Genomic DNA, 6492 nt, shown 5'->3' with positions numbered 1-6492 from the left:
AGTTCGCAAAGTAAAGGGAAAACCATGCAATTTCGAGGCGCATTTGTGCGGAGCATTGTATTCTACTTGTCCAACATCTTTCCAACCATGCATTTTATAACAAACGGTTACAAATGCTTTTTATAGACCAACTCCACCGATCCAATGCAACGTGTTCCTTTAATAAGCAGCTCTATCAGATTGGTAACTAGTAATGGATTTACATGAAAATGGTTTAAATACTGATTGGACAGCAGAAATGACATCATTTTGATTATTAGTTTCATCGTAAGTAGACTTTTTAATTAATTTTTTAATTCTAATCGTATAACAGTGTGCATTTTAAGATTTTTTATTAATCGTTTAAAGCTGAACTTATTATTAGTTTTTAATTGAGTTATGGCTTAAAAAAGTCCAACAAATGATTATAAAAATTGTTGCAGCTAAGTTGTTGCAACATTGGGTTCAATATTAAGAAATGTTTAAGTTTCCCCCTCCTTCCCCGAAGTGTTTCATTTGAGTTGGGTTTAAGAGAGTAATTTACGTTTAACAGACACAGGTCATTGAAGGAATTTTTAAAAAATTCTCCTGAAGACAATCGGAGCATACTGATCAAAATGTTGAGTTGTCAAACCACTGATTCTTTCCAGAACCACCACAGCTCATAGAGAGAGTTATGTTCATGGTGTCTCCGCAAATCTCGCCAGGCTCTTAATTAAAAATAAAATGTTGGCATTTGAATATAAAATTAAAGGTACACCAAAAATGATAATCAATAACCAATATGAATCAATTAAAATCATCAGTCAGGGTTTTTTGTAATCATATTTTTATATCTTTTTTGTAGCTCTACGAGTGCTATCTACATGTAATCTTAAATCGTAACCAATTTCAATTTTAGTACATCTTTAAATTTCAGTCTTGTTTTAAGGTGTCCTCGTGTTACTATATCCGTGAATTTTGTTGTCGTTTGAACCCATTTGTGACACAAAAGTATTGAAGCAAAAAAGGACTTCCGTGTAAAGTGAAATAATTTCAAAATGGTTAATGATTTTTTTTGATCCTCTAAAGATGCTATGTCAGATTTTTGGCCCCAAACAATAACAAATAGATGTTTTTGAGTGAATGGTATTTCAAAGAGTATCCCCCGCTCCAAAAAATTTTTTTTAAATTTTACTTTTAATGGTCAGGAACCATGACAAAAATTTGAAACGTTTCTTATAAAACACATAAAAATTTGTCACGTGATATATTGTCGGGATCCCGAAACTAATTTTGAGCACTTTATTTCACTGCTACTAATAATTGGGGGACTTTTTCGAGCAATGGCTCAAATGAAAGCTTGTAACTTTCTCGACCCCCATCAAAAAAATTAATGTCTGGGTCAAATCGGCCAAAAATCTGACATAGCATCTTTAATGATTGTTAGAAACACAGTTTTTTCCCCAATATATTATCAACTTTTAATATATTAAACTAGGGTTGTTTTTATTTACTCTTAAGACATATTTGGAGATAAAAGGTATAAGCTAGCTTGCTTACTTAGCAGGTACATAAATGCTTAGCACAATTTGCTGCTAAGTATCTTTATGAGAGTTGGTCTTGATGGCCTGAAATGGAAACGTTCAAGGGGCACTAAGCTGTAACCAGGTGCATTGAGGCTAATGCTTCTGTTGCCTCAGTGAAGTATCAGGCCTGAAACATATATTTCAAAGGGCATCAAGGCAATGACCAAGGGCATGGAGCCATAACCTCTTTTGCCCCTGTGAAGTATCAGGTCTGCAACTGGAACATTTGAAGGGCACCAAGGCAATAACCAAGGGCATGTAGGCAATTGCCTCTGTGAAATATCAGACCTGAAAACTGGTGCACCAAGGCAATGATCAGTGACATGGAGGCAATTGCCTGTGGTCTCTGTTAAGTATCAAGCCATAAAAGATGACTGTTCTAAGGCTCAATATTTACGTTACAGAATCAGCAGGAAGGGTCATAATACTCCTTGTACAAAGTATTTTAACCAGTATTTTCTTAATAGTTCTACAACTACCTTTATAGTATATATTTAAGTTTACTTTAAGTTGAGTTTATTTCATATAATCACCTTGGTATTGATCGTGACAGAATAGAAATGTGTATTTTCTTGCTTTCGCAAAACTAAGGTCAAAGTTATTCAGAGTTTACTAAAAGAAGGAGTAACAAAATCTTCATGGTTGCTCGTTGCAGGGTGGCAGCCCTGGGGTGGATTTCACAAAGATTTAAGACTAGTCTTATCTTGAGCAAAGAAGAGTTACTCGTCCTAACTAAGGACTAGCCTTAAGTTTTTAATATCTCCTAGGATCCTAAGTTAGGATTAGTCCCAAGTACTTTGTGAAATCCACCCCCAGTATAGACATTTATTGAGGTGCAGACATCTTGGCCGAAAAATAAATTTGTTCGAAATCAGTCAAAGGTACAAGTTTAACCCCTTGCAGTTTTTATAACTGAAAATCCTGGCTCAAAAAGGCCCATTTTTAACAATGGGCCGAAAAATAAAATGTTTCAAAATCAGTTAAAGGTACAAGTTTAACCCCTTGCAGCTTTTAAACAAAAAAAAAACTGGCTCAAAAAGGCCCATTTTAAAAAATTGGCCGAAAAATAAAATGTTTCAAAATCAGTCAAAAGAACAAGTTTAACCCCTTGCAGTTTTTAAACCAAAAAATCCTGACTCAAAAAGGCCAATTCTTAAAAATTGGCCGAAAAATAAATTTTCCCAAATCAGTCAAAAGAACAAGTTTAACCTCTTGCAGTTTTGTAACAAAGAAATCCTGGCTCAAAAAGGCCCATTTTTAAAAATTTGGCCGAAAAATAAATTTTCCCAAATCAGTCAAAAGAACAAGTTTAACCTCTTGCAGTTTTAAACAAAATAATCCTGGCTCAAAAAAGCCCATTTTAAAAAATTGGCCGAAAAATAGAATGTTTCAAAATCAGTCAACAGAACAAGTTTAACCCCTTGCAGTTTTTAAACCAAAAAATCCTGGCTCAAAAAGGCCAATTCTTAAAAATTGGCCGAAAAATTTAAATTGTTCGAAATCAGTCAAAAGATCAAGTTTAACCCCTTGCAGTTTTTATAACTGAAAATCCTGGCTCAAAAAGGCCCATTTTTAAAAATTGGCCGAAAAATAAAATGGTTCAAAATCAGTCAAAAGAACAAGTTTAACCCCTTGCAGTTTTTAAACAAAAATATCCTGGCTCAAAAAGGCCTATTTTTGAAAATTGGCCGACAAATAAAATTGTTCAAAATCAGTCAAAAGAACAAGTTTAACCCCTTGCAGTTTTTAAACCAAAAAATCCTGGCTCAAAAAGGCCCATTTTTAAAAATTGGCCGAAAAATAAAGTGGTTCAAAATCAGTCAAAAGAACAAGTTTAACCCCTTGCAGTTTTTAAACCAAAAAATCCTGGCTCAAAAAGGCCCATTTTTAAAAATTGGCCGAAAAATAAAAATGTTCCCAGATCAGTCAAAAAAACAAGTTTAACCCCTTGCAGTTTTTTTTTTAAAAAATCCTGGCTCAAAAAGGCCCATTTTTAAAAACTGGCCCAAAAATAAAATTTTCCCAAATCAGTCAAAAGAACAATCTTGGCTCAAAAAGGCCCATTTTTAAAATAAAATTGTTCAAAATCAGTCAAAAGAACAAAGTCAACCCCTTGCATTTTTTAAACAAAAAAATCCTGGCTCAAAAAGGCCCATTTTAAAAAATTGGCCGAAAAATAAAATTGTTCATATCAATGCAGCAAAACTGAGGCTTGACTGGTAAATTAGTCTGGTGCCTTTCTTTCAAGAAAGATGACTATCAAGATCCAATACTGTTATGGTATACAAGAAACATGACCAAGATGGTGGGCGTCTAATAGATGTCTTAATTTTGCGAGTGCAAGAAAGTTAGTTTTATCACGTTGTATTTTCAGGACTCAAACTTTACAATGTTGTTTACAGTTTGTGTTTTTTAAGCGTAAATATTTTGTGTTTCAGGAATGTTTATTTGATAGATTCTTACTACTTTTTACTTCTTTTCATAAGTTATCTTGGACTTTCATTGCATTTTTGCATCATTAAAAGTTGCCTTTTGTAGGTAAAGGCTTCAGCCTATACAGGGTGACTGTTAAAGTGCCACAGCGCCCTCTATAGTTGGAGAACTTAGAATTTTAGAAAACAGAATAGCGCCCTCTTTTGGTTACTCTTGACCATGTAAGAAATGATGATACTTGTGATTTGGCATATTATTTTAGTTGTGTTTATGAATTTATTAGGAAAAGAGTTATTGCAACTTTGGAATGCTCTTCAAAACTCAATTCAGAATTTTTCAAGTAAAAAACGTGAACTTGTCAAGAAGAAAAAATCTTTCTTTGTATTGTACGCAGGTTTCTGTCTGCAACGATTTTTAATGAAGGAAATAAACAGGAAACTAATTTAGTGATAATAATCTGAAATGTTTTTACTAATGTTAATTAAAGGTTATTAATTTGTCATTTGTTTGTGAGTTTTGTTTGAGTGACTCTGGATGTTCTGAGTTACAAAGCTGGGCCCAATTTCATAGAGCTGCTAAGCACACAAATTTGCTTAGTATGACATTTCTTCCTTGATAAAAACATGATTACCGACCAAATGTCCTTTTGTTGCATATTGCTTGTTACTGATATTCAGCTTTTCATAGCTTATCCTGAAAATCACGTGGAAATTTGGTTGGTAGTCCTGTTTTTTCAAGGCAAAAATTTCATGCTAAGCAATTTTTTTTGCTCAGCAGCTCTATCAAATTTGGCCCAGATCACACAACAGACTTGTGTTATGTTAAATTTGCATCTTGGATAAAAGAATGTTAATTTTGGTTTTTACCCATATACACCAATGTGTGTTAGACACTGCCCTGGAATTTCAAAGGTTGTGGGTTCGAATCCCACCCAAGTAATGTGCCTGTGATTTTCTTTTTTCACAGGACTCGGGAAAGTACTGAGTATACAGTTCTTATACACATTAGTGTATAAATATAGGTAAAACTGAACGTAATAGCAGAATGGACTTGTATAAGTAGTATTCTTCAATGGAAGATGATGTCAGTGGTTTAAGTCTTACAAAACAACATTTTGAAGCAGATAATAAGGTTTTTAAAAACTTTTTTAAGGTTTTAACTTTACTTGAGCATGTAAATCACTTACAAAAACCTTCTTCAACCGCACTTGACATAATAATTACCAATACATTGTGTGTAATTAACTTGTAATCAGATTTGTAAAACTATTGTAAATTGTAACTTTTAAAAACCGGGTTTCTGGTCGAAGGTGCTAAAATATTAATGCCGGATTTATTTTATCAAAAGTCAAACTCCAACTTCCCAATTTTCGTTACTTGTACATTGGGTCAGTGATGGGATTCTGCCATTGGTGATACAAATATTGAATATTTCAGGCTTGTATGTTTCGTTTTTGAAAGGGCAAGGCCACCAGGCATTTTTTCCTTGGTAAAGGGCACCCTATGAGGAAATTGCAAATTATTACTGGAGCATTTCAAAGGCACAAAGGCAATGATCAGGGGCATGGAGGCAATCACCTACGTCGCCTCTGTGAAGTATCAGCCCTGAATGTAGCAAACAGGATATAATGAGAAAGATATTTGACTAAAATGCCATTGCAAGTTTGTCCTGCACAAACTGCACAGCCCTTTGGCCAAAAATCTTTCTCTCGATGATATACTCCGACTGTGTCATAAATTATGTTTGTATCATCAAAGGCACAAATCTCAAAAACATTTCCCCTATCTGCCTAATTATTGCAGGACAATAAGAGAGTAATTTTTTGTAAGACCTTGATTTTTAGAACCTTAACCAGACACTATTGATTCGTGCCCAATTTTATGGTTCTGCTTAGCGTGAGCAAAGAATTGGCGCTTACAGATATCATTGATTATGTCAAGCATGGGTGAGCAAGAACTTTGCCTTACGTGTTTGCGTATGCAACACTTCTCTAGGCATTCTTCGCTTGCACAGCCATCGCAGAAATTCGGTGCTTGCACAGTAAGCAGAGAATTGTGGTCGTAAGCAAGAATTTGGTGGTAAACAGAGACATGAAATTGGGCCCTGGCATGTCCTCAAGCAGTTCATGGGGGCAGCCATTTTGGTTGAAAGGAAAAATGCAGCTTTCTAATTGGTTGATCTGGTACGAGGGGGGCGGCCATTTTGGCTGAAGGTAAAGTTACAGCTTTCCTAGTGGTTGATCTGTCACATCATATTGACTGGAGTTGCCTCCCTCATCCTAACCTAACTTACCCCGCCCCTAATGGGCAATCAGACACAATATTCTACTCATGTATCAGATTTATAATCTTTATGAAACTTGCATTTTGTTGTATTTCCATTAAACTACTTTTAGTTTAAATATGTGTTCCCATTTCAGTTTTTGATTTGCTTGATTTGTGTCAAGCGTCAATCAACTTGGCCGATCTGTTGGATATAAAGTCAAATATCTGATTACAAATAAATTCACATA

Source organism: Asterias amurensis, chromosome 10, assembly GCF_032118995.1.
Source record: "Asterias amurensis chromosome 10, ASM3211899v1".
NCBI classification, from domain to species: domain Eukaryota; kingdom Metazoa; phylum Echinodermata; class Asteroidea; order Forcipulatida; family Asteriidae; genus Asterias; species Asterias amurensis.
The sequence above is the reverse complement of the archived record's forward strand: the minus strand, read 5'-3'. Positions refer to the sequence as shown.